This window comes from Idiotropiscis lumnitzeri, unplaced genomic scaffold (genome assembly GCF_059441095.1).
Source record: "Idiotropiscis lumnitzeri isolate Australia: NSW breed Sydney's pygmy pipehorse unplaced genomic scaffold, RoL_Ilum_1.0 HiC_scaffold_143, whole genome shotgun sequence".
Taxonomy (NCBI): domain Eukaryota; kingdom Metazoa; phylum Chordata; class Actinopteri; order Syngnathiformes; family Syngnathidae; genus Idiotropiscis; species Idiotropiscis lumnitzeri.
The window spans coordinates 304,886-315,287 of record NW_028283681.1 but is presented as its reverse complement, the minus strand read 5'-3'; the positions used below and the strand labels follow the sequence as shown (position 1 = coordinate 315,287).

At 42.3% G+C, this 10,402-nt stretch overlaps 1 long non-coding RNA gene across 1 annotated transcript; it reads right to left on the bottom strand.

The window, feature by feature from the left end:
• Nucleotides 1-319: 319 nt before the first annotated feature.
• Nucleotides 320-2,532, bottom strand: LOC148315076 (uncharacterized). The gene is made up of 4 exons (XR_015841298.1): nucleotides 2,359-2,532; nucleotides 1,579-1,698; nucleotides 808-971; nucleotides 320-467 (listed from the first exon to the last, which is right to left on the bottom strand). It is a non-coding gene; the product is annotated as an uncharacterized LOC148315076 (long non-coding RNA).
• Nucleotides 2,533-10,402: the final 7,870 nt, after the last annotated feature.

Genomic DNA, 10,402 nt, shown 5'->3' with positions numbered 1-10,402 from the left:
CCTAACAGGGCCACCGCCCAGAAAGGAGTAACGCAGAACTTTGTAATACTGTCACTCCCTGACCAGTTCGTTGTTCCTGCAGAGCCAAACTTTGACTCAGACCCACAAATTTGAATTACAGATAGTGGACAATGGAGAACTCCCCCAGTCAGTCAGCATGTTCAACTTCCATAGAAACCTCACATACATTTATTAGATTGCCAAACTAATTGGAAACTACATCACCAGAACACCACAAGTGGGCTCTGTTATTGTACTTAAAGATGCATCTTACAAACCTGTGTTCTCCAAGGCCAGCTGGTCCATAGTCTTAAGTTATTTCTTCGCCAACATCAATGTCTCGGAGCGCAAACAGACAGAGGTGTGGTCTGTCCTCTGTTGTCATCTTCTTCATTTTACAGTTGGGGTGCATGTGGTCATCATTAACCAGTCTTCCCAGACTGCCATCTTCTTGAGCTGCATCAACACTTAAAATAGATTAAAAAAAAAAAACAATTATTCAATCAATGTCAGAAATTAATCTTTGAGACAATCTTGTGTACACAAAACATAAAAATAGGAAATCCACAATTTTTAAATCTAAATCAAATCATACAAGAAATTTCTATTGGAATCAGACCCTATTAACAGCTTGTCTTTGAGACTTCATGATCTATATTTTCATTTGTACAGATTCAACGCATGAATAAAAGTAATTATACATTTTTGCTTAGAGAATGATTTTTCCCCTAACACTTATGGGATGAGTATGTGTTTATTTTTTTAAATAAAAACAAAAATAAGATAACATCTCAATCTTTGCCTCACCTCCAAGTTTTTTCTTGCCGGCGGAAGTCAAACAAAAAGACAGTGCCTCTTCCATCCATCTTCCTGCGTTGAGATTCATCAGAATCTATCAATTTTCCTCTGTACTCCATAATAAAGAATAAAGTCGTCTTTCCTGAAAGGGGCCTTGGTAAATACTCCTCGACCTAGTTAACAGGGAAATCAAGTTAGCTTCGTCATATTTTTAAGCACACAAATAAGGAGTCATCATATTCATTTGGGCCACTATACTAATGTAGGGTGGTTTGAAACATTGCTTCTTGTGAGGGATAGAGCAGAGCCCTTCTTTATGATTTTAAAGGAACAGACCAGCCAAAATTCATTTTCCAGCATTGCATTAGCCAGTATGTATTAGGACTGAAAGTACAAATGTCAATTGCACCTGGTTACGTAAAAAAAAAACTTTAAGATTATTTAGTTTCAAAACAATGACATACACTGTACACAGTCATATTGGATCGCGTCACGTGATCTCTGTGACGTATTACGTGCTTTACACTAGACTATCAATATCGGACTTGTTCACCGGTCTATTGTGGTATAAAAATGCCGGAGGGCGTCATCAAGTACAGCCTTAATTTAGATAGAACTCCTACCATCAGGTTTCACACTCACTGAAATAACTTGAAACTGACAAAAGTGGCAAAAGAAAAGGTCAAGACACTCTTAATGTAAAATAACCACTTAAAAAACGATGTCAGCTTGGTTATCAGAAAACAATAATATATCTTAGCAAAAGCGTTAACATCATACCTTTAAATTAGTTTATATACTTCGCTTCTAACTCTGCAGTCTTGTCCAGACCCTTGACTGCATGTTCAATAGTATCCTGCTTTGGGGACTTCCTGCATCTCAGGGAAGGCATTGTTTATTCTATAAAGAAAAAAGACAGTATTGTGTTGAGAATTATTAATACTATGGGCTAAATGGAGTTTTAACAATATCAGTGTAAGAAAAATAAATTATAAATTAAAAAAATATCAATTCCTCCATCCCAATTAACGATTTCAACCATAATAGTTTATATTGAAGTTTAAACAACAGACACAGACAGATTTATGCAGTGTGACTACAAAAATCTTACCAAAATTGCATTCACAGTAACCTTTGCTTTAAGAATCATGTAATTAACCAGTGAACATCGTGTCTTACACAAAAATTAATGACAGAAATTATCATGGTACTTGCATTCTGTTGTTCTATAACAAAAGTGCAAGCTGTTAGCTCCGCAAAGCTAACGCAACAAGCTAGCGTCCCTCGTGCTCACATTCAATGCAAACCTGACCACCGGATGACAATACGCGTCGGTTTAGTTCTTTAAATGAGTAAAAGCACCATGACGTTTTATAATTATTCAATGCTTAACTGGAGCTCGTCAATTATGTCAATGTAGGAGCACATGTTTGCTAGGCCAGTGTTGTAGGCCCACATCCATGGTGCTACTTTGTGTAGTGTTTTCCACACAACTATCTCTAACTATGAACAAATGCACTCGACGCATGTTTTGAAAAAAACCCAACGAAAAACACTTACCTCTCCGTTTCAACAGCAGTTCGAACTTCGAAGTGGTGATATTCTCCAGCGTTAAGCACCTGCTCGAACTGCGAATAGGTAAAATTCAACAGCGTCTTTTTTCTGTCTTAATAAGGACGCGATGAGAGGAGGAGCGCTTGCCTTTTCGTCAGCACGCCCCGCGCGGGTGGTGCTGCTTTATCACTCTCTATCTGTGCCCGCCCGCCGGCATGTCGATAGAAAAATAATATTCCTTCAAACATTACTTTCATCTTCTGAACGTTTTGTAGTGAATTTAACAGGTTCACCACTTTTTTCAAATACACCAATGGAAAACAGGTCTTAATTGAGGAAACATACAAAGAGCGTCTCACAAACACCTTATGATGAGCAATGTAATTTGATCACGTTTTTGTCACTGCCTGGACGTTGGGTTCACTGGCCTGGTGGCAGTGGCTTGTAGACACTGTCACTGAGTGGGAACGGATCTCAAGGTGGGTCAAACTAACCCAAGCAGTGGATCGGTCCGTTTTTTAAATTTATTAATTTTTTTATTTTATGTATTTATTTATTATTTAATACAAGGGCTTCGGCTCACTACCAGTGGGCGGGACCAAAGAATTTGGGTTTCCTTTGAGCTAGGAGGCAGTCAAAGGCAGTCCAATCCCCGGCAACATAAAGCGCCTAGCTCTGGGGACATGGAATGTCATTTCTCTGGTAGGGAATGAACCCGAGCTGGTGTGTGACTAGACCAGTGGTTCTCAATTATTTCCTGTCATGCCCCCCCTACCAAGAAGAAAACAATTCGCACCCCCCCACCACAATTTTCTTTTACATTTCGTACTAATGTACATGTTCTTTGCATATTAATGTTAGATTGTCAATAAAATATCTTACCTTAACAAAGCTAAATTGATAAAAATAAAATATCATTTTGAGAACGACTATTGTGAGGATCTCGAAACTCAGTACTCTGTGGTGCTAATATTGATGAGATGATAAATATGTTGAAGCCACAGAACAAAAAGATTAGATATTGTTTGGAAATTAATGACGTACATAAAGGAATATCAGCCTTGATTGGAGTACATTACTGCATTTAAATTTTTAATAAAAATGAAACAATTATTGATGTTATGACCACTATGAAGAATTTAAAAAACTATATATAGGGATAATTATAGTTTTCATTTTGTTATGTGTAGTCTGTTCATGTTGCATTATTTTTATGACAAAGACGATGGTTAATCGTAGGTTTGTTGCCCAAATGTACCATTACAACCTGATTAATGTTGAGAATGACGAACTCAAACTGGACACTGAAACGTAAAAACACATGGACTTCTTGCCCCTGTCCTCACACGTGCACACACACACACACCATACACGAAGATCCGGGAGGTAAGGACGGCTGTCCTACAGGATGCGGATGGAAGAACAACTGCAGCGGAACAATGCCAGGGATGTCTGGAGGGGCCTGAAGACCATCTCAGGCCACGGACAAGCAGGTAAGACCCAGAAGGGGGGGGGGCTTCAGTGGGCAAATGAGTTGAACCTATTTTTCAATAGGTTTGATCAAATGTCTGACCCCGCTCAGGCTTCCCTGATGCAGCCCCCACCCACCCCTCCTGCCACTGCGAACAAGACCCTCTCTCCCCCTCTCTCGCCCCTCTCTCTCTCCACAGGCTCCAGTTCCCAGCCTCATCAGACAACCACCACTTCCTCCTGCTCAGCCTTGTTCCTCACAACATCTCAGGTGAAGAACCAGCTGAGGAAGATGAAGGCGAGGAAGGCGGCAGGCCCAGATGGGATCAGCTCCCAGCTCCTCAAATCCTGCGCAGACCAGCTGTGTGGAATCGTCCAGCACATGTTCAACCTGAGCTTGAAGCTGGGCAGAGTCCCCCAGCTGTGGAAAACATCCTGCCTGGTTCCGGTTCCAAAGACACCCCATCCGAAGGAGCTCAACAACTTCAGACCAGTGGCGCTGACGTCTCATCTGATGAAGACCCTGGAGAGACTGGTCCTCGTCCATCTGCGCCCCCTGGTCAGCTCCTCAATGGACCCACTCCAGTTTGCATACCAGCCTGGCATCAGTGTGGATGATGCCATCATCTACCTGCTCCACACTTCACTCTTCCACCTGGAGAAGGCGGGGGGCACGGTGAGGATCATGTTCTTTGATTTCTCAAGTGCTTTCAACACCATCCAGCCCGCCTTATTGGGAGACAAGCTGGAGCAGGCGGGAGTGGCCCACCACCTCATCACATGGATTCACAACTACCTCACAAACCGGCCACAGTACGTGAGAACACAGGACTGTGTGTCTGACGTGCTCCTCTGCAGCACGGGAGCGCCGCAGGGAACTGTGCTGGCTCCCTTCCTGTTCACCCTCTACACCTCGGACTACAAATACAATTCCACAACCTGTCACCTGCAGAAGTTCTCTGATGACTCTGCGATTGTTGGCCTCATCACTGACGATGACGATCGGGAGTACAGAGGGGTTACGCAGGGGTTCGTGGACTGGTGTCAGCAGAACCGCCTCCAAATCAACGCTGGGAAATCCAAAGAGCTGGTGGTGGATTTCCGCAAGCGTCGGCACTCTCCACCTGCACCAGTGAATATCCAGGGAACAGACGTTGAGAGGGTCTCAACTTACAAGTACCTGGGTGTTCATCTGAACAATAAACTGGACTGGAGCGACAACACAGACGCTCTCTATAGGAAGGGTCAGAGCAGACTCTTCCTACTCAGGCGGCTGAGGTCCTTTGGCGTTCGGGGAACACTCCTCAGGAACTTCTATGACTCGGTGGTTTCATCAGTCATCTTCTATGGAGTGGTCTCCTGGGCAGGAGGCATCTCGGGCCGAGACAAAAAGAGACTGGACAAACTGGTGAGGAGGGCCAGCTCTGTCCTGGGCTGCTCCCTGGACTCTGTGGACTCAGTGGGGGGCAGAAGGATGACGGCAAAACTGTCATCAATGCTGGACAAACCAGCCCACCCATTCAATGACACTCTGAGAACACTTTACAGCTCCTTCAGTGACAGACTTTTACACCCTCGCTGTACCAAAGAGAGATTTCGCCGCTCCTTCCTGCCAACTGCTGTCAGACTTTTTAACAAGAACATTGGGTCAGGCCTACAAACGGGAGGGCATTAGTGCAATTGTGCAGTCCTAGGATGCAATATTAACTACTACTGTACTTTCAGCCAAGGGTGTACTTAAATATTGACCAATGATGTATTTTGTTTACCATTACAGTATTCTTATTACAATACTTCTATCACTGTAGTATTTCTACCACTGCAGGATGTTCACTATTACAGTACTTTTATCATTGCAGTACTTTTATCATTGCAGTATTTTTCTATCATTGCGGTACTTTTACTATTACAGTACTTTTACCATTGCAGTACTTTTACCATTGCAGTACTTTCATCATTGCAGTATTTTTCTATCGTTGCAGTACTTTTACTATTACAGTACTTTTACCATTGCAGTATTTTCTATCATGCAGTACTTTTCTATCATTTCAGTACTCTTACCATTACAGTACTTTTATCATTGCAATATTTTTATGATTGCAGTATTTTCAATCATTCAGTAGTTTTTATCATTACAGCGTTTCCCCCTCCGTATAATGGACAAACATTAGGAGTGTTTCCTTACACTTAGATACGTTTATACTGTGTATATTTGCATGCTTTTTCTGAATGTCTGCTGCTAATGTTATACATTAACGGCTACATTACGCCGCCGACTCTGTGTGATCTATATCTTTGCTGCTGTAACACCTCAAATTTCCCCATTGTGGGACTAATAAAGGACATCTTATCTTATCTTATCTTATCTTATCTCTCCTACAACGAGGCAAGGGCCTCCACCAAGTCACCCCAGGGACAAGTTTTATTCCCTGATGGTCATCAAATTATGAGGATCTCATTCTACGCCGGAAGGGAGGAGGGGAATTTTTCCCTAATGTGAGGTTTTCGCTCCTCCACTGATGATCACACTGTTGTATGATTTCATTATGATGATCTGTCTTAAAGCCGTAAGGACATGATTTTTAAATCCACAACAGGAGGGAAATGTAAGATGGGCTGAGGATAGGTAATCAGTTTGTGTATTCATAATCATGTTTTTATACACTCATTAATGTTGAACACACACAGAGACACTTACTTGTTATTTTAACACACACACACACAGACACCGTATCCTGAAGATGTGTTTAGTTAAACTGACCTTGGGTTATGATTTTCTGCCTGCTGGAGTCCCTGGTGATTAGTTATTGATGCTTTAGTTAAACTGACCTTTATACCGTGAGTTATTGATGTTTTCTGTCTCTTGGTGATTAGTTGTTGATGCTTTTCTGTCTTCTGGTGATTAGTTATTGATGAGTTAGTTTCAATAAAAAGGCAGAACGGAGGGTGAGAGTCAGAGGGTGTGCGGGATTGAACTGGCAAGACGGCTGTTTCGCCTCCTGGCTCCCTCTCCCATTCTGAATGGCACAAAACGAAAACTTTAGTAAGTTATTTCAGTCTAAAAAAGGCGTCAGGGCATTTTTAAACCGGACAGTAAGTCGCCACTGTCTTGGTTCCTTTTTGTGCCTTGACCCATACCGGAATTATTGAAAGGATGCAGTCCTATTTACAGGCCCCAGTGACACCCCAGGTTTCTGTTGTTTGTACGAGGGCGCTTAATAGGTACTGCTATTCACAATCGTCTTAGGCTGTTTCTTTGCAGAAGTTTATGGACAATGTGTAGTGCTGTAGGATGCAGTCTAGAGCATTCTTGACATTGAAGCTTTTGTTTCCAGCAACTGCTAATGCGACCGTGCATCAAACATGCAAAACACAGACCCTTGCTCCTCAAGAAGTCAATCTTATCCTTGTGATGCTTTCTCCTAAATTCCTTACCAATTGTGAGACTGTGTTGCTCTCCATTACAATTAGCACATGGTTTGGCAATAGCATCCACTGAAACAGGTTCTGCCTTTGGCGTGGTGGTTTTGTTGTTTTCCATCTTGGCGGGCACAATGACTGTTGTGAAGACTTTCTTTGATTTTGTTGTTTCTGTGTGTTGTGATTTTGTTTTCTGTTTTATAGAAATCTTTCGTGCTTGTCAACAAAGTCAACAAAATCCTTAAACTTCACTCTTCTATTTGTTCTTTCTTGGAGATTGCAGGCAAATTTTCTCCAAGATTCTATAAGTCTGTATGGAAGTTTGTTTGCCAATGCCTTTATATTAGCCATGTTGTCCAAGTCCTCCATGTAATTAACATCTGCCATTATGTTCGAACAGCCCATAAGGAATAATGTGAAAGACTGAAGTGCAACACCATCTTCAGACTTGATTGTTGGCCAATCCATGGCTTCCTTTAAATATGCTTCTGCTATCATGAAGTCATCACCATAAAACTCCTTCAAGATTTGTTTTGCTTTGGTATATCCTGTCAGAGGTTCCATATGGATGCAGCTCTTCACCAACTCATGTGGTTGTTCACTAGTATACTGCAGCTAAAATTGAAGATGATCACGGTTATCACTTGTACGGCCTTCAATCCCATGTTCAATGGCACCTATACAGGTTTTATAATGCAGAGGGTCGCCTTTAAACGTAGGAATGGAAAGTTCGGGAAGAAGCGATGCTTTTTGACTCTTTGCTAAGTATTCTGCGACACTGGCTTGCTGTGAGATTGCGTGGCAAAGGCCATCAAGCACCTGTCCCTGTTGTTCTCTACTTTCTGTCTGATGTGGAAATCTAACCATTGGAATAGTCGAAGTGGGAGCATTTCAGGTCAACACTGCTTGTTGCTCTGATAGGCTGTGATGGTAATTGAATGTTTTTCCTTGTTTAAATTGTAACACACTCATCAGGAATGTGGATACCATCCTCCTGGGTATTTTCATATCTTCTCAAGACATCCATCAGACTCAGGGAGTGCCGTTTGCATTGCATGCATTTCCTTCTTTGCTTTAATTGCAGCTTCTTCTTGCTCAAGTGCCAACCTTTGTTGTAAATCAGCAGCCTTTGCCTTTAAACATGCTCGTTCCATTTGAGCCTTTAATTTAATTGAAGACGTTGACAGAAGTGAGCTTCTGTCTGTTAGATTCTTTACTTCTACTTCTATGGGTGTAGTTAGTTGATGCAGATCTACTATCAGCAGGTGATATTTGTTTATTGCATCCTTCCTCTGCACGTTTCAAAACGTCCTTCTTCCATTGCTCACATTTCCATTAATTACATTTTTTGGATCAAACCAGTTATTTTGGTCATCGGCAAAATCCTCTTCAGTCTTTAAATTTTGCAGACCGGAATTGAGGTCCACAAATTCTTGCTCCATGCCGCTAAAGCAAACACGAACCTCAGTTTTTTACAGCGTCAACATTTGCATCATCCTCCATCAATTGTTCAATTTGACGTTGCATGGAGGTCAATTGAGCAAATTTGCAGCTGCGTGCCTGCATCCGTTTAGGCTTGTGATCTTCTACAGCTTTTCTCCGTCATTTTTAATGTCCGCTTTCCACTGTCTTGTTCCTCCATGTCAATCCACAATGAAGCAAACAAAAACGTCAAACTGACTGTAGCGTCTCAATTTGTAGGTCAGCCGAATGACGATCAAAGTTTTAAGCAGTTTACTCACGCACCTGTTACGTGCGCGTCCTTGTTAACTCGCGATGCTTGTCAAGTATGGACGCATGCTAACAGCTAGCAGCTCATTGTCCCGACTGGAAAGTTGCTCCTTAGCTGTGATGTGCCTAGGGTTACACTATCTATCATTAACAAACACAGCCAGCCCTCCTCTTTCCTCTTACCGCTTTCCAGTGTCCTGTCCGCAAGTAGTATTTGGAAGCCGTCAAATTCCACAACGGTGTCCGGCGTTAGCTCTGTTAGCCATGAATCCGTGAACATCAGCAAGCTAGCTCATTGGAAGTTCCTCTCGTGCCGCGTTAGCGCTGTTAGCTCGTCCATTTTCTTGGGAAGGTATCTAACATTTCCCATAAAAACGGACGGGAGGACGGGGTGGTCACGCCTCCTCTTTGCCTGGCGTTTCGCCCCCGCGCGACATCCCCCGTCTCTTCCTCCTCAACTCGCGGGGGATATCGGGTCTCGCTCCGGGAGTCGGCACGGGGTTAGCACGAAGTGCTAACAGCTGATCTCTTGTGTAAACGATTGATCCGTAGCTCCCAGTGACATCTCCGGACACGATCACGCAAAAAACAGCCCTCAGCAGCAATAAAACCACCGCAATTTGGATGTCCATTGCTGCGATGAGGTAAAATAAATAAAACTGGGTAAAGGGAAAAACACGCGAAAAAGGCTCAAATAGTGAGCCGTGCTGCTCTAACAGGTAGCCACTCGCGTGGCGACGGAACCGGAAAAACAAATGTGGTCCCATCAAAATCTGATTGGATATTTAAAAATAAAAGCGTGAAAATTTGCTTATTTGTCTGTCGTCACCAATGATTAAAAAAATTAAAATCATTACAAAATCCTCAAGCTATCGTGATACCAGACGAGTTCTGCGGGACACCAGACCACCCCAGTTGTCCACAAAAAGTGGTCACTTCAAAATTTGATGTGGCATTTCAAAATAAAAAAATCACCTGAAATATGCACTGTGATCAACACTGATTTAAAAGAAAAATCTTTAAAAAATATCCTCAAACTATCGTGATACCAAACCAGGACTGGGGATACTAGACCACACCAGCTGTCCACCAAAAGTGGTCACATCAAAATGTGATGTGGCACTTCAAAATAAAAGTAGCCTGAAATTCGCTTATTTCACGGTCATCACCACTGAGTTAAAAAAAAACATAGCTCGAGCTTTCGTGATACCAGACCAGTTTTGTGGGACACGAGACTACCCCAGCTGTCCATAAAAAGTGGTCCCATTGAAATCTAATTTGTAATTTCAAACTAAAAGTTGCCTGAAATCTGCACATTTCACTGTCATCATGCCTGACTTTAAAATTTCATTAAAAAATATCCTCTAGCTATGGTAATACCAAACCAGGTTTGGAGGACACTAGACAACACAGCTTTCCACCAAAAGTA